The sequence below is a fragment of the Megalobrama amblycephala genome, linkage group LG6 (genome assembly GCF_018812025.1).
Source record: "Megalobrama amblycephala isolate DHTTF-2021 linkage group LG6, ASM1881202v1, whole genome shotgun sequence".
In the NCBI taxonomy this organism is placed as follows: domain Eukaryota; kingdom Metazoa; phylum Chordata; class Actinopteri; order Cypriniformes; family Xenocyprididae; genus Megalobrama; species Megalobrama amblycephala.
Genome location: NC_063049.1, coordinates 35,236,466 through 35,260,963, shown reverse-complemented (window position 1 = coordinate 35,260,963; position 24,498 = coordinate 35,236,466). Strand labels below are relative to the sequence as shown.

Sequence of the window (24,498 nt, the reverse complement as noted above, 5' to 3'; positions counted from 1 at the left end):
GAGAGCAGAAGCCATTTTTTTGTTTATACTCAAAAGTTTGGAATTGACTAGCTTTTTTTATGTTTTTGAAAGTAATCTCTGCTCACCAAGACTGCATTTATTTGACCAAAACACAATAAAAACTGTAATATTGTGAAATATTATTACAATTTAAATTAACTGTTTCCCTTTTTAAAGTCCCTGTAAAGTCAATTCTGAGAATTCTTTGTAAACGCTTTATAAATGTTATGTATTGCTGAAACACATTACAAAGACTGTGAATTGTGTAATGCTTAATTGTGAAGTTAGAGCGTTAAACAGTTTTTCACCAAGTCTCTGCTCAGGATTTTTTGGGCGGAGCTATAACGGGGGTCTGATGACGCACATCGTCCCCCGAGCATAGCCCCTCCCCAACACTATATAACTGTCGATGACGCACCGAGCGTGGCGCCGCCTCTAACTCTACAGCGGTTCAGTCGCTCAATCTCGAGTGTCATTAAAGTCCACATTTAGCTAGTAATGCCTTCGTCACACAAATGCGGTCTCCTTATTTAAATTTCCTAAAGGATGATATGAAGGATTCTAAAGTGATCGTTCTACACCGGATAGTTTTACAAACTTTAATCGGACAGCTGGGATTCACAGATAATCCGCTGTTTTTGGTGAATGTCACTGAACAGACCTCGGCCACCCCTCCCGCCTCGGCCTTCTTACCGTCCCGACGATAACCGATGATATATGGGGCCGGACAGAGTCTCTCCCGCCCCGGCCTTCATCCTCCCGTCTCGCGGCGCCGTCATTTGTCGACTCGACAACAGTCCGTACGTGCCCAATGAGTGTAAGTTGTCGTGTGTGCTTGTGTTATAATTAGTAGGTAGTCCACAGTAACTCTACTAAAAAGTGCAACCCTCTAACGTGATTCTTTTGTTTATATGCATCAGTATGTTTGACTCATTAGACAAGTAAGTTGAGACGGCAGCTCTCGCGAGTGGGTGTGGTTTCAGCGCCGACAGCGGACACGCCCCCAGCGTTTGAGAGCAGAGAGCGCTGCCTATTTTTTTCGAAATTTTGATAACTTATTTAATTTACTTGCAGATTTTTTTAATCATTCAAATTTGGCTGGGTGGTTAATAACACATTTTTCTGTGGTGTGACAAACTCAGAACACATACTTTAAAATGACTTTACAGGGACTTTAAGCATTATTTATTCTGTGATGACAAACCTGAATTAATTTCTTTAAAACAAAATCGTCACAAGGTAGTCAAGAAAAACTGCATAAACAGAACAGACCTGCATGAGTACAGCCCTGCGTTCCAATGTCCATACTATCCATCCTAAATAGTATGTGAGATTAAAATAAGTGTGTCCCAAAGCATAGTATGTTGAAAAGAGTATGCCAAAAGTCCCCGGATGGTCTACTATTTCCAGTAGATTTTCGAAGTGTGGATCCGTGCACACTATAGAGGCTAATATTGCCCATAACCCATTGCGCATTGGACGAAGATTCAGTTCAGAACTACAAACACGAGTAAAAAGTAAAAAACAAAACATGGCGGATACGCGCGATCGACGCTGAGACGTTTGAGTGACTAATAATCAGTTCAACCTTATAGAAAATATATATTTAATGTTACCCGTGTTATTTTTCATCTGCAAATACCAATGTGGACTTTTATAAAGATCCGAATGGCCATTAACTTTTAAATGCATCATTATGCATTAACATGAGGAGAGTTCACCACATGAAAGACCCGCAACTGCAGATCAACGTGCTGCATTTCTCTCCGATACGGTAGGAAATTAACTAAATGAAATGTGGAGGATGTAAGATGATTGACAGGGCAGTTTACGGTGACAGGATGCGACAGAGAGAAAAGACGCGATTGTATGACGTGTTATGTCCCAAAGCTATACTCTTTTGCTACACACTCAAAAGTAAGTACTTTTTGTTCACAGAAAGAGTACATACTTTTAAGGCGTAGTATAAGTAGGCGAATTGGGACGCAGCACAGGTCTCTGCAGGACAGTAATGATCAGTGGGCGAGGCCATAAACAGAGGGGTGTTTTTGAGAGCGTTACCTGATTTGCCCTGATTTGTGGGTAGGGTTTAGGGGTGGGGTCGGGTGAAGGGGATCATTTTCATTGCATGATATATAAACACCCACCAGTTTGAAAACACCCACAAATACAAAAATGCCCACTTTTGTTCCACAGAGACTTCATATTCGACCTGCACACATGCAAGCTACAGCGACAATGGAGGCCTACAGAGACGAGAGATTGTGCAAAGAGGTTAGAAATAGACCCTAACTCTAGCACGAAAGAATACAAAGATGTACATTGGTGTGAATGCGTCGAACGACTGTGTATGCATACGAGTCAAATGAAGTATACGTTGCATGGCTGTGTATTTGACTGTATACGCGTAAAAAAAAAAAAAAAAAAAAGGTATACCCAGGGCTTAACACTATAGTGAAATACACTCAACAACCTTTTGGTACTAGTGAATCTTTTTGAAGAGTGAAATTATGAAAAAAACAATGCACTTATTTATTCTGAAAAGAAGCTTGTAGTGTTGAAGAGCTGTCGCGCACAGAAGCCATGAGTTTAGATTATGCTTTAGTTCTCCTTTGTGCTTCCTTGCCAGCCCGACCTGGCAGTTTAACCCTGTGGTCAAGAGGTAATGAAAATGATTCAAAATAGGTTTTTCACTTTCATCAATACTGTAAAAGATTCAGCAAAACTCCAGTACCAAAACAGACTGGTCTTAAATGAGAACAGATTGTGTGAGTGATTAAGCTGCTAAAACATTCAGAAAAGATGGATGGTCTGATTGATTCGTAATGTCTATTTGTAGTCTCAGTGTCTCATTTTTGAGATTTTTTGGTTACGCACTCAATATACTGTAGTTTAAGTCTCCAAACGTGAAATGAAAACCCTATTCACTGGTCTGTTAAAAACATTATTGAAGTGAACTGCAATAAATGACTTCAAATACAGTTTTAATGCTCGCTGCCATCTAACGTCTTAAACGTTCAGATACCTGAGCAGGGGTTGTAAAGGTCAGAAGCACATCATTCACAGATGAACTTTATCATTTCGAGAGGCAGAGATTTAAGCAGAATGTGGAAAATGAAAGAAATAATGTGGAATTTAATCAGCTGCAGTCTGTTTCAAATCAGTCTGTTATTCAGATTTAATATGAGTATTGGGACTCAGTGATGCAAAATGTATGTTATTTTTCACACCAAAAAGAAAAAACAAAAACAAACGGCAGCCTCATATCTTTAGGATAGATTTATTGCTTTATTCTTCTTCACCCCTCAACAGGAATACGTTCTATTTTTATCGCAGAAGGCCATTTTGTATGAAAGCATTCAGTTAATTACACAACCCAGTGGCTTCGGTATAGGCAACACATTTTCTCATTAGGAAACACAGGGAGCCTGGACTGAATACTCATGAGGTTATTAGTTTAGTGAACTTAATTTCATCTCAAGAAAATTGTTTGTACCTGGCATTCAGATCCTGCCATCACCATATCAACCTTTTACATTAGCTACATTAGACACAAGTCACCGTGATTACCTTAAGCTAATTTAGTGGTTGAAATCACAATGTTTCTGATTTAACCCACACCAGCAGATGAGCTTAAACCCCTTTCATGAAAACAGAATTCTGCTTGTCTTGTGCATTTTGAAGAACTGATTAGCATTTTCTGCTTGTTAAGCTCAAAATATTAACCAATATCACACAAGCAGGAAGTAGAATTCAAATGGAATTGAAATTCAAAGAAACTCATATAACTGTAATTTTCAGCTACTGCAATTTTTAACTGTATGACATGCCATCTGTAGACATTTGCATTTATTTAGCATATTTCATCATATTTAATTAACTTTTTTTTTTCCATCAAGGTGGAAGAAAACTTAATTTCCCAGAATGCATTACCGGTGTTCTTTGAATTCAAATTCAATCATTTCCTCTTCCTGTCAGGTACTTCCTAAATCGGAAGGGAGCCAACTATCCCATGGGTCCACAAAAGAGGATTTATGAATGGCAGTGAAGCAACGCAACCGATGCTGGTAGGTCACATGATAATGACAAAATGGCGAACACAGTACGTCCGGATTACATTCATACAAGATAGAACATACTTTTTTTTAGCGGTTGTGAAGTAATTACTTATTCCTACTCAACAGTATGTGATTTCGGACACAGCCATGGACTATAAAGTGCGGATTAATAGGGTTATTTGAATGAATATTTGAGCTGTTACTGCTATAGTGTCTGATTTGAGACTAGAATAAGCCAGAGTGCAGCACTGAAAACAATTGAGCAGTGCCATTTTGAGAAACCCTTCGGAAGATAGATGTTAGATCAGCATAATGAGTTGTACATTATGTAGCCTTGTCAAAACTGTCAGCATTCATTCTCACCCTTGGTTCAAACTTCAAAGTGAGGATATTTTCTCTGAGAGTAGATGTTTCCTTAATTCAGAGTTAGCATCTGTTCTGCTAGAAAGCATGTTGCTTCTTTTATTGTCATTCACTTTGGCTAATAGAGGTCAAGGTCACAGCAATCAGTTGAGAGAAAAGCACTCTTGCGTGACTAGGAAATGAGATCAAATTAAATGAAAATATTAGCTCACACAATGGCACAATGGACTGTATGTACAATTGCTTCAGCATTTAGTGTCAGTGGCCACCGCAACAACTCCGGTGCTGTGCAGTGTATGGAAATTGTGAAGAAAATTAAGAACAAAAATAAATCTTGAGGAAGTATCCCACAACAGGACACAGCAATGTTGATCCGATCCACCTTTATGCTAAAGGTATTTAAAGTATCAAATCATTACTTACATTGTATGTTTTATTATACAAAAATGCTGTGTTTTCTGTATTTAATTATAGAGTCGATTTAACAGCAAATTTCACTGCGAATTATATACACTGGGGTCCAAAATTCTGAGACCCCTACCGAATTTTTTTTTATTTTATTTTTTTAAATATTATTTGTCTATTTCATTTAAAGTATAAAGGAGACATTAAATGATTCTTATTTTTATTAGCTATTATTATATTTTAAGCAAATTATGCTTTAGTCTGTTCAGTTTTAATCCCTCAGTTTCACAGACAAGGCTTAAGCTAGTCCTAGACTAAAATGGATGTTTGAGCTGTTTTAACTAAGAGCAACTTGACATATCTTAAAATATGTCAGAGCCATTGTTTTGTCTCAAGATACACACCAGTAATGTTTTTTTTTTTTTCTAAGCCATGTTTATAAAAGCTACTTAAATGTCCTAATTGAACTGAGGTTTAATCCTGGCTCAATCTAAGCCCTGTCTGTGAAACCGGGCCATTATGTTTTGGTTTTCCCTGTTTCTGTTTTGCCAGTGTTTCCCTGCGGCTGCACCGAAAACTTAGGCAGCAGACTTGTTGCCTCGCTGCCCTTTCAGGCAATGACTCTGCAGGCAGCTTTTGCGCATGAAGGTACCTCATGAAACTGATTTTGGACAGACTTCTGAGGTAGCGAGCTTTGGCGAGAACTAATTACTACAATAGTAATTTCTCACTAGAAATGACATCAAAAGGGGAAAACAATAGTAAAACATGTACATTTACACACAAACTGACCACCAACCGCAACTTTCAGACTCCATCTTTATTTTTAGCTCCAATGTCACAGAATGGAAAAAAGCACAGGATTGTGTTATATCAAAGATAGTGAAGGATACATCTATGCTGCCTTCAAAAATTGATCAGATGAAGGTATCTCATGAGACAGACATTAGATTCGGACGTGCCTTGTTGCCTTCCTGTCTTGGGATGCTTCCTACGAAGGTAGCATTTTTGAGTTTTCGGATACAGCCCCTGTTTATTGTTATTTACCTTGGTTGCTGATTTGATTTCCACACCTGTTCGCTGTTCTGTTGATTACTTTCTGTGTATTTAAGCCATTAGTTTCCTCCGTTCATCGCTCTGTGTCGTCTTAGTTTAACTTGGTTGATGTTTATATATTCCTGTGTTCCCTGAGCATTAAAGATTATATTAGTATTTTCCTTGTGCAATTTACTACAACCAAGACACCTGACACAAATGCCCAAATGACAATTTCAAGGCTGAAGATGATGAAAAATGTATGATCAGCATCTAAAATGCATGAAGAAGTATGTTTTTTTTCTTTCTTTTTTTTCCTGGGCAGTAAATAGTTTCAGATACAATAATTTCCATTTCTGTAATCATATAATGTATTCTGTAAACAAGAATAACTTTGATGAAATATTACAATATATTCAAGATAACCATTTACTCAAAATCTAGGGGAATTGCTTTATTGCTGTGGGTGCAGAAACCCTTGACTCACAACTAGCTACTCTGTAAGACTGTATAACCTTGAGCCCATCCATGCTAATCCCTTTGGGTCATTACATATACAATCTCCACCCCTCAATCTCTTTACATATGGTCCAGGCCTCCTGTCCATCTCTTTCTGCTATTTAACATCTTTACAAGTTGACTTCCACAGCATGCACCAATCACTCTTTCAATTCCCTTTATGCCCAGCTTTAGACTTTATCTACCAAAACAGCTGCCAGTGTGAGGGTGAGGTCTGTTCCCTTTTCCTATGCACCTCTGCATTCTCTGACAAACAGATGGATCTGTCCGTTTCTCTGTATGCAAACCATCATGGGGTGAGGCAGAGAACAGACAACAGGCTGATACCCGGGGTGCATCCCAAGCAGTTTCTCTGACAAAGCGAGAGGCAGCTGGAGACATTTCACATTTCAAAAATACTTACAGGTGACTTTCCAAGAATCTCATATCAACACACTTTCACTGTTGTTTATTTATCCAGAACTACCAAACGTCGCTGTTGTGCCATAGTCAAAACGTCACTTTGAAGCAGACCTCATTTTGGAGCACTAGAATCACAAAGTCCAATCTTTAAGGGTTAAAATAAAAATTCCATCAGATAGTTGCAAAAGGAGTCTTTCATACAAGAAAACAGGACACTGATTTTTACTTTCAGGATTGAGAAAATGACAAAAGCACCAAAAGCTTGTTGTGAGGAACAGTGAATTAGATTTTTTTTATTTCCCCTTGGAAATCTTTCTTTCAAAGCTCTTAGATGTCATTCATACTTTATAATCTCAAAAAACCACTATGACAGAATTAACATCAGTGATCTCAAATGCAATTCGCTCACACTTGTCTTATGAACGATTGTGACTATGATGGTTTATTTCGCCATTTTTTTAAATTAAATTATTGTGACTGTATGTTTATTGGCATGTTGTGTTTATGTATTGTTGTACGCTTATTAGAGTTTATTGGGGCTTAAAAATATCACAATATGTTTAATCCTATTATACAAGTATATGCCTAAAGTTTGCAGAAACATTGACAGAATCCTCTGAACTGAGATGAGATTGTCTCAAGAGGAACAATTTGGTGGTTCACAGATAAAAGTCAGTACAAGTTTCTGTGCCGTACTCATTTTCAACTTATAAAACCAGCATAGTATCCTCATTTTAGGTTTGTTAGTCACAGCTATGCCACTAATACCACACTAGAGAATCTATTATAACGTTTGAAGCTTATTTAGAGTCTTTATATTGGTATTCTGGATCAATTTGATATCACCGCTGTCTTGTTTCGAGATAATTACAGAGCCAAAGATGTGAAAAGGTGCACCATGATATTTGTCTAAAACTAATTGGAAAATTAACTTTTCTTTCACAACGGTATACCTGTCTGCTTTAATACTTGTTGCATGGTAATGTCTGCACTGTCTCTGTTCTTTCTTTTTTTTTCTTCATCTTTTGTCTGTTTGTAATTGTTCGACCCACCACCCCTGTTTTACAGTGCTCATTTGCATATTCATGTTCCATATGCTGCAAAATCCTGTCTCTGTGTCTGCTTGCTCTTTGCTAACAAATCACCTCTTGCCCATTTATTTATACTGTTATTTGATTTCTCTTACATATTTTTTTATCTTTACTTCTTTCTCGCTTATTCTATATATGCTGAGGATTTTTGCAATACCTTGAGAGAGCTGTTAGCATTCCCATTCATCTCAGTGGATGTTTGATGCCTTGGCTCCCTTGGTAAAACTGTATTTCGTTTTTCTAATACTGAACGATATTAATAAAATGAACCTGTCATGTTTTGCCTGTGTTTTGGTTTCATTTTCAAGGACTTTTAATTTGCTTTTCTTTGTTTCCTGTTACCGTTGTTCCTATGTTCCCGCTTGCCATTGGTTGTCATAGTAATTCATTATATTATTGATTAGAGCACACCTGTTTATCATTGAGTTTGTTATCTTGTGTATTTAAGACCTTTAGTTCTCTGTGTTCTTTGTTTGGTGTTGTTAAAGTACACACTGTTACCTTGATTCTCTCTTATGTGTTGTTGAATGAAAGCTAACTCTGCTCTTTGAACTGATACATTTCTCTTCGTCATCCTTTGTGGGCTAAGTTGTAACAGAACCTTGATCCTTCATTTTTAGGACTGAAATTTGCTTTGAAAACAATCTGCTAAATGAATACATGTAAATGCCCACGTCTCTTTTAGCAATTCTGAGGCTAAGTTATTTTTACTCCACTGCAATTCAACTGCTGACAAAATGTGCACTGCAAGAAATATTTTAAAGCTAGCTGAGCTGTGCTTGTTTTAGTTTATTTTTAGTTGGCTAAATAAATTACAACCTTGTGGATCAATCTGATTCTATTTCCATTTCCTCTTGGACAGGTAGTTAACACCAGCAGTTGTCTAGGATCTACTGCGATTTGTGGTTTGTTGTTGTAGTTTGAGCACCTGTCTTCCCTCAGCACTCGTTGCATGTGCATGCTAAACGTTTGGCATTCTAGATGCTTATTTGTTTTAGCTTCTTGTTAGAAAAATTTAAAGACGATTGCTACGCAAAAGCTGCGCATGCTCATCACTCTTTAGCTCCGCTCACATGGTATGCCTCCAGTCGCTCGGCTGTTTTCGGAAAGACTCGTTACAGCGTATGTATCTTTTATAAATATGATAAAACTAAAGACTTTTCAGAGATATGAAGGATGCACTACTACTCTATATGTACTCAAGATTAACATGAGATTGGCAGAAATAGACCAAAATGAATGATAAACAATAATTGATTCTTGAATTAACTAACTTTTATTGATGTAAATAGAATGTACATAGGTTTGGTCTTAGCGGCAGTGTTGCCAAGTCTGTGGTTTTCCCACGGAATTGGGCTACTTTTACACTGTTGCCATGGGTTTTCATGTCCGTGGGTTGAAGCTACCTTAAATAACATGGTATTTAGCCCCTGGAATGTGAATTTTACCAGGGGAACCCTGCCAGAAGCACAGATTTTACCCCACCCCCCAGAATGTCATTTTTACCATGGGACCCCCCTGAATACGATTGGGCTAGCTTTGAGTAGCAATTAGGTGGGTTTTGTTGTGAGAACCTGGCAACCCTGCTTGGCGGACTAGATCTGCTCGACTGCTGCTTCAAAGTCTTTTTTTTTTTTTGTGTCGTTTTTTTTTTTTTTTTTTAATACTGTATTTAAGCCCACTTTATGTTCAAAAAAGTATGAAAAGAAATGTATAAAATCTCACATGCTTGAAATTCATTAAGCATAAACAGGAATGAAGCCACCATTTATCTAAACACTTCAGCACAACAGGCTCCTTTTACAGACACATCTGAGGCTTAACAGGAGGGCGCAGCTTTACATACTAATAATTGTGGTGAGGAAGATGATTCATTTCCATCAAGTCAGTCTTAACCTCAGGCTACCCTTGCTCTTACATTCACTTGATTAAGTCAGTGTGAATAACAATGACCAAATGTAACACTGGATGCCAGCAAACAGTTTGTTAATACAAATCCAATCGTTCAGTTGTCATAGGCCTATTCAGTCTGTGTTGAAGAGACTTTGCTTAAAGTAGCAAAAGAAAAAGACATGCATCTGGTAGTTTGTTGTATCCTTCCCTATGGACCATGATTATATCAGCAAGAGGGTTATGTCTTATTAGACTAATTTGTGAACTATACTTTGTGAACTGTAAACTGAAGAGTATATTGTTGCAATGTGCTTTTATTAAGCATGATGCAGTACAAAGAGTGACTTGGTGGGTCAAGTAAACAATTAAGCCTAACAATAATACATTTTGGCTATATCACGATGAGATGTGTGTGTGTGGGGGGGGTGTATCAGAATTTTTGGTCTATACCAACTTGGCTTATGATCATCATGCAGAAGGAGTAAAGTGATGCTGGAAGCCATTTCATGTGCTCTTATTTCTAATTACATGCAGTATTAGTTTTAAGATTTTATCATATTAATCAGCACTTTATCCTTTTACTACATTTCTGTTCCTTGTATTATTCTGACTGTCTGGACCATTGCGGCAGTCTCTTTCAAAAAGCCTCGGGGCTGAATAAACACCTGAGCTAGTTTAGTTAGGGAAGATGGAAATGTGGATGGTGGTGCAACCCTTAGTGCATTACACAAATATAATATAAATAAAACCCATAAAAAGCTTCTCTATAAGGTTATACTGATTTATGTTATTAGCCTGTGTACATTTAAAAGCTGAAGCCCATTGTGGGCTGCTTCCATTTAATAAAAATTAGATTTCTGTTTTATAGTTGAAAGCATCAGTGACTATATCCGTTTGGAAGCTGTCAGTCGTCATTATGTAGATTGTGATCAAATATTATAATGCTGCTCTCAGTAGGTGGCTTTTGAATTGAATTGTGTGAAGAGCTACAGGAGGTGTTTCCCCCAGCAGTTGATTTTTATTAAATTGATATTTGAAATTTGTGGTGAAGTCTCTCCCAGAGTTTATTGGAAGTGTAGTAAGGCCAAAGAGAGTTTATGGAACACTGTTACTCACAGTACATCTAGTCTCATAATGAATTGTTATAAGTGAGAAGTTAATGTTGAACAACATTTGTGGCAGCGCTACTTATCAACATAAGCTTTTTCAACTGTGAGATTTTTGCAGTAATATATATGGTTTTGTTTACTAGTGTACATAAACATATACTTAACATTTATTTTAATCTATTCTAAGATTTCCCTGCGTTCCATTTGGAAGGGCTCATCCCTATGCCCTAATCCCTTCAAGGGGTTTACACTCCGGAGAGCTTCGAAGGGATGAAGGGGTCAAAAAAACCCTCTTTTTTTTTTTAAACGCACTTCTGCGTCATCTTAACAAGACAATCAAGGAGGTGCCTTCATCGCACATTTAGAACGCTGCTCTGAACGATGAGTAGATTTTGCAAGCTGCGCCTTTTGTTTAACATTAGTTTATTTATTTATTTATATTTGGTTTATCGCAGCATTTTGTATATTATGCCTATGTATTTGAAACATTTGAATGGACTGATAAAGGTAGATGCAAAGTATTTTTGTTTAAGTGCAATGTTGTTTTGACCAAATTAATGTACCAAATCTAACTCGTATAAATATTACAGTAGTATAGAAAAATACTATACATACATTTATAGGTAAAATCGAACCCCGAGCCTCCTGTACCCATTCTGTGATGCCTTCCCTGTGCAAAGGATCATGGGGGCCCAAAGTGTCCATCAGTTGTACCCTTCGAAATCCTTCATTCTGAAGGGCCATTTGAAGTGGCCAGTTTTGAGCACTTCGGTTTGGAACGATCCTTTAATATGGTGGCCATGATTGTTTTCACAAGTGAAAACTGTCACTTGATTAATTTTAATGCATCTTTGATTAATAATAGTATTAATTTCTTTTTTTTTTTTAAAGTCTACTTACTCCAAACTTTTGAACAGTAATGTTTAAATACAAACAAAATCAAGCAGCATCAGATATTATACTCACATTTATTAATTTGTTGCCTTAATTACATATATAACATTTTTAATATCACATTTGATATTAAACATTTGGATTTGTGTACATAATTGTAACTCGCATGGCGTTTACATGTTTAAACATAAAATCCCATATTAATAGTGTTTAAGGCTCAGTTGGTCTTGGACACAGTGGTAGACAGATAACAGTTATTTCTTTTAACATGTTAGCACAGGCAACATTATTAAAATAGAGGGAGAGCAAATGTTACTGTCCTGGTGCAAATGTTTAAACATTGGGCTTCAGTCTGAGAGCCATGTTAATGTAATCAGAGCATGAAATGTACCAACAATATCCCGTAGATGAGTGACTGAAGCGCCTGTGAAAGAACAAGGCAGTTGGCTTCTGCATTAGCATTACATTAAGGGTTTATTCAGCTCCCTTTCTCCACCGTCTGCCATTCCTCTGATTTATTTGCCTAATGTCTTATCATCGCTTGGACTCGGCCATAATCATGTGTCATCTGGCCGATTAATGAGTCGATATGGCCTGCTAAAGTCTTCAAACATTTGATCATTCAACTCTTTTGAATAGTGGGGGAAGCCTGTCAAGTGAGTCTGTAAACAATCAAGGTTTTTCATTATCCGCAGAAAAATAATCCATTCTAATAATCCATCTATTCAGTGTGGTAACGAATGAACTGAGTGTTGCAAGAGACTGATGACTTTTTAAGGATCATAAAGCAATCCAGAGGGACGAAGCAATGCTGGATTATTCAAAAGTGTTTTAATTTATTAGGAGATTCTGAGAGAAGGACTTCCCTTATCAGCGCCGACGCTTCAGTCTAAATGAGATTCTTTTGACATTTCATTTGCCCCCATGGAACAGCAGCTAAAATTGCAGCAGTTGAACCCCCTCCTCTGAATGTCATTTAGAAATATCATTTCCCATTTTGAAGACAGGGGAAAGAAAAATCTGAGGTTACTATCGGCATGTGAGTTATTATCTGCAATGTGGAATCCATTGAAGAGGGGGAGATATGGTACAACGAACAGCACTCAAGAATAATAAGTATGTAGGGAAATGTACAGTGTGTGTGTGTGTGTATATATATATATATATATATATATATATATATATATATATATATATATATATATATAACAGTATCTCACAAAAGTACACCCTTCACATTTCAGCAACTATTTTAGTATATCTTCTCAAGGGACAATACTATAGAAATGAAACTTGTATATATTTTAGAGTAGTCAATGTGCTGCTTGTATAGCAGTATAGATTTACTGTCTTCTGAAAATAACTTGGCATACAGCCATTATTGTCTAAATAGCTGGCAACAAAAGTGAGTACACCCTAAGTGATAACAGCTCTACGTCTTTTAACCATGCAAAGCCACATGTCCTATTCATAATATACATTTTTTGTCTTCTTGATAGGACCATACAAATTTGCATATCTTGAATTAGAGCAGTTAAAATTTGGTGCTTTGAGTAGAATCCTCTCATACTGACAACTGGATGTTCAACATGGCACCTCATGGCAAAGAACTCTCTGAGGCTCACAAGAAAGCCCGCAAATAGTTTACTGTGCAGCAACCTGTGCAGCTCTGGTGAATTCCATGCACAGGAGGATTAAGGTTGTGCTAGATAACAGTGGTGCTCACACAAAATATTGACACTTTGGAAATAGTTTTGACATGTTCACTTAGGGTGCACTCACTTTTGTTGCCAGTTATTTAGACAATAATGGCTGTATGTTGAGTTATTTTTAGAGGACAGTAAATCTATACTGCAATACAAGCAGCACACTGACTACTCTAAAGTATTTCCAATTTTCATTTCTATAGTATTGTCGCTTGAGAAGATACTAAAATGGTTGCTGAAATGTGAGTGGTGTACTCACTTTTGTGAGATACTAATATATATATATATATATATATATATATATATATATATATATATATATATATATATATATATATATATATATATATATATATATATATATATATATATATATATATATATATATATGTATAATATATGATTTAAATTTGTAAGCCAATCTGCAAGGCAATTTTTTTTTTCATCGATTCCTTATGTCTTTTGGTATTTTTATGTTTGTGGTATGGCTGTTTAATTTATGTTGTAGAATATTTACTTCTTTTCAAGAAGTGACAACCTTATTTTACACATAAATTGACAAATAATCATGATAAAAATCACTACACTAAAACATTAGACATTCGAGAAGAAACCCTTTCATAAATGCTCCAGGATTTAAAAATAATTCTGCTCCTAGGTCAATTGGTGATTCTCATTAGATTCCTATTACTTTAATTACACTATTTTTTTACTGTATTAATAATAATAATAATAATAATAATAATAATAATAATGAATATAATTGACATGAAAATGTCACAGTACAAAAAAAAAAACATCTTGAAAAAATGTAATTTATTTGATCAGTTTCTCTTCGTTTGATTCACCCAGTTGTTCCTCTTTATTTGAAGTGCTTCCAGTTTGAATCTTTTGGTGCATATTTGACTCTGCAGTTTTAAGAGCAATTGTTTGACCCCTGAAGGGTGTCTATCTCTCTTCTCCAAAGGGAAAACAGACGAGGCTGTGTTCTTCACGGGGTGTTTGATCCGTTGGAGGGTGGAAACTGAGTAGCTCAAACTGGGGGGAAAAAATAAAGAGAGAGAAAAAAAGAGTGGAACATAATTAGTTGGAAGAAAGCTTACAGCAGGAACCCCAGTTCACCCACAAATCCTTTACTCAAATTGATCAGGGCTGACAAACTGAAGCTAACTTTAGTGTGCAGTGTGAAAGGTCCAAATCACATGACTTGTGTGTGGGATAGTGCTTAATATTAGTTTCTAGGGGGTACTGTTAAGAATACGACTGTGTGAGTCGTTTATAATTGGTGTGCTTTGAGAGATGTTCTACTATGTTCTGTTGAATTCATTTGGCAGTATACTGTAAATCAACATCCACTTTCATTGTACTGATACTGAGGCTCAGACATTCTACTTACTCTCTACTCTACTTCTGCTTTATCCTACTTTGTAAGCAAAAAAAACATTAAAAATGCATGGCAACATCTACACTGCAAAACACAGCAATCAGTTGACATTTTAGAGCCTTAAAGGAGTGGTTACTATACAAAAAATAAAATTCTGTCATCATTTATTCACCCTCATGATGTTTCATGGCTTATTTTATTGCTTTTAAGCTTCTTTTCTGCAAATAATGTAAGCTAATAGTGACGTCTGTCCCTGGTCCCCTATAACAATTCCTTTTGTGTTCTGTGAAGGAAAGAAAGTCATACAGGATTAAAACACTGACAGAATTTGTATTATTTTGGGGTGAACAAACCCTCTATTTTTATATTTAAAAGTCATTAAAGCATCATTAGCATAAAATGAAAATGTACACGCACACACATACACATATAAATATATACAGTATATTTTATTATTAAGTATTTAATTTTGTAGTGTATTTAGCATGCAGTTTAGTTTTTATTTTAGTTGTATTACTTTTGTTAACATTTTGATTTAGCTTTTATCTTAATATTTTTAGTTTTCATGTTAATTTTAGTTTAACTTTTATGTGATTTTGTCATTTTATGTTTTTAAAGTTTTTTTTTTTTTTAGGTTTAAATTATTTTTATTTAGGTTTTAGTTAGTTTTAGTTTGTATTTATTTCTTGTTATTTTAGTGCTTCAACTTAAACTTATTTCAGTTAAGGCAAAATTTCACATTTTTTAGTAACTGATATTTATATTTGATTTTATTTCAGCTTCATTTCAATTAACAGAAATGTTTTAATAGTACTTAATAGTTTTAGTTAACTACAATAACCCTGGTATTGAAATGCACACTCACACTCACACACACTTTTTAAAATGCATGTTTCTTAACTGTTAAACAATCAACCTACAGACTGGCAAAGAATGGAAGAAGATTGCAGGGATCGGGGATTTCTGTGTATAACTGTATATATTGTCTCTTTCACTGTTAAAACAAATCTAAACCTGAATAGCTGTTTGGGATTTGCTGGTAGCATTGAAAGATCTGAATCTCTATTTAGCTAACACACTTTAACAACCACTCGCAGAAATGAAATATGTTATTAAAAAGCACAGTGAGTATCAAGTATAGAGGATGCATTCCTCATAGGTTTATCTCTGAGCATATCCTATTGAAAAATCTTTAGAGTGGGAAGGACAGTAACCATATTTCACCTTAATTTCTTGAAAAGGGAGACAGGACTATAAATGACAATGGAAACAGTGACAGAAGGTAAAATAAATGGCCCCTGAAATTATGTCTGGAGATGGTGCCAGGTTTGGCGATAATTACAAAATTAACCTGAGATCTTATTCAAGTGAAAAATGCAGTGTTTGTTCTGTTCTATCAATAGTTCATGTTTCTAATTGAAAAACAAAAATAATGCTGTTTTAGGAGAAGCATATTTGACCTTTCATGTGTTTGACATTCTCTATTCAAGGCTAAAAATGTCGAAAGGGGTCTTGAAATGCCATCTGTCCCAGCTGCAATCAGTGACATGCACATTTAAAGTCAACATAAAATGCTGTTTGCAACCTATTTTACAGTACCATGTCAAAAGTTTGGAAACATTACAAGTTTTTTTTATCTCTTATGTGCACCAAGGCTGCATTTATTTAATCAAAAATACTGTAAAAACAGTAATATTGTGAAATATTATTACAAATTAAAAGAACTTTTTTCTATTTTAAGATATTGTAAAATCATATTTATTGATGCAAAGCTGATTGGTGATGCATCGTTATTTTAGTCTTCAGTGTCACATGATCCTTCAGAAATCATTCTAATATGCTGATTTGTTGCTCAGGTAACATTTCTTATTATCAATGTTGAAAACAGTTGTGCTGCTTAACATTTTTATTTATTTGAGCTTGTCAGTATAAATAACCATTCACTTTGTGTGTATGGAAAACAGAAGCTTGGACATTTTGCCTAATGTCTCCTTTTATGTTTCATGGAAAGTAATACAGGGGTGGAACAAAATATGTATAGAATGTTTGTCACACATATTCATAGATGTATAGGACAGGAGCACATGCTTCATGCTGTTACTGTTTATTTCTATGCTGCACAGAAAAAAAAAAGATGTAGAATATGTGTGTCGCACATATAAATGTATGGGAGACAGATGTTTTGAAACATCTGTTTTGAAAGAACATCCACAGTATTTAGAGAATGACACAACTTACATTTTTGGATGGATTATAGGTACTATTTTGCAGATTTATGTACACTACCATTTAAAGGTTTGGGGTCTGGAAGTTTTTTTTTTAATGCTTTAGAAAGAAACCTCTTATGCTCACCAAGACTGCATTTATTTGATCAGTAAATATAGTAAAAATTGTAATATTGCAAATCATTATAATACATTATTATGAAACATTATTATAGTAATGGCCATTACTCATGTTTCAGTGTCACATGATCCTTCAGAAATCATTCCAATACTGATTTGGTGCTCAAATAACATTTCTTATTATTATAAATTTTGTTCATTAATATTCTTGTGAAAACTGTGATACGTATTTTTTTTCAGGATTCTTTTTTGTAGCAATGTAAGTCTTTACTATCACTTCTGATCAATTTGATGCATCCTTGCTAAAAAAAAAAAAAAAATCTTACTGACCCAAAACTCTTGAACAGGAGTGTATATTATACAATGCTAAGAAAAGGTGCCTTAGCCACATCAGTAATTCTTACTGGGTAACATTTCCATACTTTGCATCATTTCCAAGAATATTTTATACCATGGTACAAAATGAAGTCGTAATCCATAATTCATGTTAGAGGATTCAAAATGACAGAGCAAAAGGTTATCACAGTTAGCATCTTGAAACATCACACTGTCATCCTAAAAGCTGTAGTTTCCTGGGCTTGAAAAAGGACAAACTCTAAATTGCTCCCTGTGAAAGCTGTTAGGTGAGTCTGTGTATCTCCACCAGCTGTGAAGATGAATGTTGAGGGGGGATAGTCTGGGATTTTGTCCCTATTCATATGTCAAATCATGAAATGACACCAAAACTTCCAGGTAGATACATCACGTAATGTGCAAAGTAATATGTTGCCACTCATACAGTTTTCATAGAGATGATTTGCTTATTTTTTACGCTTATGTAGATTGTATATTAAATAACACATCAAGAGCATACTGTACCCTCGGCTCTTATATTCCAACTTTTTCTCTTTTTTTCAGCATCTACCTAGTCTTAAATTATAAATCCAACCATCCTTTTCACTGCCTTTTTCCCCCAAAGCTAACTGGAATAGTACTCATAAACTCAGTACTCGTAAACTTCTGCTTTCATCTTAAAATACTTCCAATGGCAGCTGAGACGTTCAGGGTAGAATAAAAAATGTAGTTTACTTAAATCTGATGACCTCAGCATCCAAACTAGCCCATTAGCCGTCCATACCCATAACTCCACTGGGAATTACAGCGAGAGCTGCATGGGCAACAAATTCAAATTCTGTTGGTGCATGTTCTAATCAGATTTACTGCAGGAAAGGGTTTTTACAATAATGTCAGGGCCAGGTTTTATTAGCTTGGAAATTAGGTCAGACAGAAGCTCTTGAAGAATGGCCTTTGGTATTTCTAACTAGACAGATGCCGAGCAGTAAAACCATTGGGAAATTTCAAATCATCCAAAGACTTTATCTATGAAGAAATAATAAAATCTATAGCAACTAGGCTGAAACAACACTCGGGTGCTGCGTTCAACTAATTTTGCAGGATTCTACTATTTTAAGACTGAAATTGATTAAATTTAAATATCAGATCTCGCTAAAAATGGTGTAATGCTCTATCTTCCTTTTTTTGCATACTAGTTTTTTTTTTAAAATTCTATGCTATTTTATATCAAATATATTTATATACACTATTCTCCTAACATTCAAAAGTTTGTACATTTAGATTTTACTTATACTCACCAAGGCTGCATTTATTTGATGAAAAATAAAACGGTAATATCGTAAAATCTTATTACAATTTAAAATGACTGTTGTAATTTGTAAATTATTCCTGTGATGGCAAAGCTGACTTTTCAGCAACTATCACTCCAGTATCCTTTATCTTGATCCTTCAAAAATAATTCTGATTCATTATATGCTGATTTAGTGCTCAATAATAATTTCTTTATATTATCAATAGCCGCTTTTCCACTGAAATTACCCAGAACAATTTGTCCCAGGAAATCTTTTTCCTAGGAACTTTTTTGTCACCAGACCTGTTGCTGTCTGTGTTTCCATCGCGGTATAAAGTACCATGAAGATTAAGTCTGTTGACGTAGGACTGCACTCAACTTTCCAGTTCCTGCTGGATTTTGTCCTCCGTATATAAGCTTAATAAATCCTGAACCTCCTCACCGGTCCATCGGTTGTATTTTTTTAAACTTCGTTGTTGATTCGAATAGCTAACAACTCTTACTGCATGCACCGCAACAGACTGGTTGAAATAAAATGCTGCGTGAACTCAACCAATCAGGATGTTCAGTGCCCAAGTCCCACACCTGAAAGTTCCTGGACTTTGAAAAAGTACTACCTCATGAGCAGGGACTTTCTGAGAGGGAAATTTTTACCCGGAACTTCATTTAGACCCTGGTGCCACCAGTCGGAACACACTGAGTACCACCACAAAGTCCATAGTTCCTAGGGAAAATTGCTGCGGTGGAAACGTGGCTAATGTTGAAAGCAGAAGAAACAGACATACATTTTTTGATGAACAGAATGTTCAAAAGAAATACAAAGTTCTGTTTTGAAACTCTAGATGGCACAGACTGATAGGTCCTTAACTGAATCTGCTTGCAATCACCTCATTCTCTTTAGAGCGCAGCTGATTGGTTCCTGCTGTATCAGTAGCCAATGAGCTCAATGCTCAACCTTCAAATACTTGGTCAGCATTTGCTGTACCACTTTCAGAAACCCTCCACCTTCCCCAGCTCCACCTGTATGCATGTCTTACTTGCTTACAGCAGCGTGTCGTGTATGTATTGGCAGCAGCAGCAGCAGCAACAGCAATAACCAACAGCAGCAGCAGTGTAGCAGATCTATTCCGCCAAGACCAAACATATCAACATTGTCATATCCATTACCATGCCAAACACTCCGAGAGTTGTCATGACAGAACATTTATTTGTAATTGAAATTTTTTGTAACAAATTAAATATCTTTACTGTCACTTTTCCTCAATTTAATGCATCCTTGCGGAATAAAAGTATTTAGAATTTTTGTTTCATGTAATATTTTAAATTATTTTAAAATCATTAACCTATAATCCACAATGCAATCTTGAAAGGAAAGAAATTGATAAAACAGTGTGATCAATCCATATCACGCATGAAACTGGAAGCTCTTTCTAGCAATCTACAGGAATTATGTAATGCCTGGGAATATGTAACATATGTCCATGTTTTACCCAGTGCTGCAGTAAACTCCTGTCCCATCAGCTTCGGCAATAAAAATGCAAGCCTTCACTGTTATGATCTCACTGTGAGCCTAGAAGCCAATCGGCTGTAATAAAGGAGATTTACTCATTGGCACTAGCACAAGTCATTTCCATAAAATGAACATTGAGTGTAATTTATACTTTTTGTGTTTCTTAGTGTGTGGAAGAGAAAGTTAGAGAAAATACAGCATATGTATATGGATATCGCCTCTGGGGAGTCCAAGAGATCCAAATGAAGATTAATGCAAGCAATATACCGGTCGGAAATTTCTGCAGTTTGAAGTCTTTTTACTATGATGCTCTAGATAGTATTGTGTGAATTCTTAAGCTTTTATTCTCACTCAACTGAAATTGCTTTTGTTACAGTAACTCACAAGTGCAGCATTTGCAATTTGCCTATATATGAATAAATGTCTCAACTAAAATTACCCCACAAATGCAGAATAATAAAGAGGTATAAAGGCCACTAGTGAAAATGCTTCTGTTTTGCTTCTTTGCAATGATCCAACATTTTCATTACAATTTTCACTGCATAGCAACTTGAATGAAACGTTGAATTAAAAATGAAAAACAATCCTAAATATAATACATTTTTATTTTATTTTCAAAATCCTTTTTGAATTTACTTTTCATTTCCAGAATTAAATAGGAATAGTTTCAGACTTTTAGACCCCACTGCATGTGTAAACAACGGTCACCCAGTCATTCCAATTTGAAATAAGGTGTGATGAAACACCATCTGCTATCTTTAGTGGTTTCAGACATGAATTTGTGAATGGCTTTTCATTTCTTTCTCTCTCTTTCTTCATTACTGTTGAACTGCTCTAAAAACGCTCTGAAAACAAGACCCACCCACTTCGCCTGATCACTGTCATGCTGTCTAAACCCTTACATCCGTGTGACTGCTCTCTTCCCGGCGAGCTGACAGTAACAGCCGTGTTAACATAAGAGCCCACGACACAAACAAATGCATTTAAGTGCTCAGTGGTGGCACTGAAATGGTAACTCACAGAGGGATACTGTGAAATTTGTACTGAGACAAAAGCGCAGCAGGAGGACAACGACTGCACTGCGGAGCGTGAACAGAGGTAATTGGGGGACGCAGGGACAAATCCAGCATGCCAATCCAATGCGCTGCAGACTCTGTGAATAATGCCAGAGAGGAGCTGTGCTCACTTGTTCTATGTTGGGTTTTGTGCCTGTGTCACATTTCATGCAAAAAGCTGGACTGTAAAAGAAAGAGCTGCTGATGGCCGTGAAATTTGTGGTTTTGTTGTTTGTGCCCTAGTCTGATCATCACAGGAAACTCGATAATAAAAACTTTTTGAATTTGAAGATCAAGGAATATTGTACTTAATTTGTCTTAAGATTTTTAAACAAAATAAGAAAATTCTGGATATCTTTATCCTGCTCGAAAGTTTTCACCCCTGACTCTTAATGCATCGTGTTTCCTTCTGGAGCATCAGTGAATGTTTGAACCTTTTGTAATAGTTGTGTTTGAGTCCCTCAGTTGTCCTCAGTGTGAAAAGATGGATCTCAAAATCATATAGTCACTTCTGGAAAGGGTTCAAATATGCAAAAGATGCTGGAAATCTGAAGAATTTTTGGGACCTGGAGGATTTTTCTGAAGAATATTGGGCAGTTTAACTGCTCAGGACAAACAAGCGACTCATGAACAACCATCACAAAACACAAAAAACAGTCGTAGAACTTCAGGTAACCACACACAGTAATAAGAATCAAGGATTCACAAACTTTTGAGCAGGTCGTTTTTATAAATTCAGCTATTTTTTTTGTCTTGTGGACCATATGTAAACATTTTTTATGTAAAATACTTAAAAATATCTTACTCAGGACAGTACTAAATAAAAATGCATATTGTATGATCCCTCTTATTTTGTTAAAGGTGCCGTAGAACGTCTTTTTAAAAGATGTAATATAAGTCTAAGGTGTCCCCTGAATGTGTCTGTGAAGTTTCAGCTCAAAATACCCCATAGTTTTTAATTAATTTTTTTAACTGCCTATTTTGGGGCATCATTAAATATGAGCCGATTTAAGCTGCAGCCCCTTTAAATTGCGCGCTCCACGCCCACGGAGCTCGCGCTTGCCTTTAACAGCATAAACAAAGTTCACACAGCTAATATAACTCTCAAAATGGATCTTTACAAAGTGTTCATCATGCATGCTGCATGCATACATCGGATTATGTGAGTATTGTATTTATTTGGATGTTTACATTTGATTCTGAATGAGTTTGAGGCTATGCTCCGTGGCTAACGGCTAATGCTACACTGTTGGAGAGATTTATAAAGAATGAAGTTGTGTTTATGCATTATACAGACTGCAAGTGTTTAATAATGAAAATAACGACGGCTCTTGTCTCCGTGAATACAGTAAGAAACGATGGTAACTTTAACCACATTTAACAGTACATTAGCAAAATGCTAACGAAACATTTAGAAAGACAATTTACAAATATCACTAAAAATATCATGATATCATGGATCATGTCAGTTGTTATTGCTCCATCTGCCATTTTTCGCTGTTGTCCTTGCTTGCTTACCTAGTCTGATGATTCAGCTGTGCACATCCAGACGTCCTGCCCTTGTCTAATGCTTGAACATGGGCTGGCATATGCAAATATTGGGGGTGTACATATTAATGATCCCAACTGTTACGTAACAGTCGGTGTTATGTTGAGATTCGCCTGTTCGTCGGAGGTCTTTTAAACAAATGAGATTTATATAAGGAGGAGGAAACAATGGTGTTTGAGACTCACTGTATGTCATTTCCATGTACTGAACTCTTGTTATTTAACTATGCCAAGATAAATTCAATTTTTAATTCTAGGGCACCTTTAAAATTATTCACATTTTTACAGATTCTGCAAGGGGTTCACAAACTTTCAAGCAGCACTGTATGTCCGGCCCAGGTATAATACTCTTTGCCATCAGTTAATAAATTAATACTGTCATGGTCAATAGGCAATATACACAAACACCTCTTTATAATAAAATGTAATTCTGCAGCTGGTAATTGGATAATATTAATTTAAACAGCAAGTTCCACTGATTTGTGTAAATAAAGCACAATCTATGAGTCAAATTTGCAAAGAAAGGAGGCAAGTATGTTATATAAAAAATGACACCAATGGCTTATTTTAAATATGGCACAGCACAAATTCTGCACATTTAGTACCTGGTTGGTTTGTGTATGTTTAGTAAATATTGGTTAGCTGCAAGGTAAGCTTGATGCATAACCAAGTGCTAAAGTCTCTTGCAGTGTTTTTGGAGACCAGACAGACTTTCATCAATGCCTTACCTCCTCAGTTCGTGCTGCAGTGAATGAATTTGAGGGGGATGGGGAAAGGAAGGTCAAAGCGAAGACCCCAGATACTGGCCAGTTGGATGGAATTTGTGATTGGAAGCTTTCAGCTTACCTGAATCAGAGGCTTTGCTCTTCATCCGAGATTGTAGCTATATCTTAGACCAGACCTTGTGCTTTGGTCCTCCTCACTTCGCACTGTGTATATGATAGAGCTTACTGTGCCCTAGGAGGATGCTGTGGAGGAGGCCTACGAACGCAAGAGCCTTAAGTGTGCTGAGCCAGCAGCCGATGTGGAACGACATGGCTGGAAAGCAAAGATTTACTTGGTCGTAGTTGGCTGTCGAGGCTTCGTTGGTAGATCTGCCATCAAATTAATTAAGGACTTAGGAATCCAAGGCCTAGCCCAATGGCAAGCTGTCAAGGCACTCTCCAGTGCCGCTGAACAGGCGAGTCGACGGCTCTGGATTAAGAGGAGGGACATTGTCTGGGCCCCGCAACAACAGAGGCACAGAGGGGGGTAAAAGCAGAGGGGGGCACACCTGGGATGCCAGATGTCGCCAATGAGCCCTCTGGAGGTATCGTGGGCCTATATAATCAAAACGCCAAGAAAAGAGGTTGTCCACCTGATGACCCCAATGAACCTTTATATCTCCCTCCATCTATTCCCATCACCACCATATTGCTTCTTAAACCCCCTTTTGAAACCTTTTTAAGAGGGTAGCGGCAAAACTGTTTGGATGACTAAATTAATGTGGCATTGGTTTGTGATCATTCTAGTGAGGAAGTCTCTGCATTTTTATGACATTTTTTGTCATCTGACATT

At 36.3% G+C, this 24,498-nt stretch overlaps 1 protein-coding gene across 5 annotated transcripts in view; it reads left to right on the top strand.

Moving 5' to 3' along the window:
- Positions 1-1,563: 1,563 nt before the first annotated feature.
- LOC125270583 (telomerase protein component 1-like) overlaps positions 1,564-24,498 on the top strand; it is a 118,778-nt gene continuing 95,843 nt past the window's right edge. For 3 of the 5 annotated variants that reach the window (XM_048194330.1, XM_048194325.1, XM_048194331.1), the window contains exons 1-4: positions 1,564-1,774; positions 2,197-2,274; positions 3,979-4,067; positions 6,638-6,785. The gene's annotated coding sequence lies outside the window, so the exon portion shown is untranslated. Of the gene's footprint in view, positions 1,775-2,196; positions 2,275-3,978; positions 4,068-6,548; positions 6,786-24,498 lie in introns of all 5 variants that reach the window. The other 2 variants (XM_048194326.1, XM_048194327.1) reach the window with 2 other exon arrangements.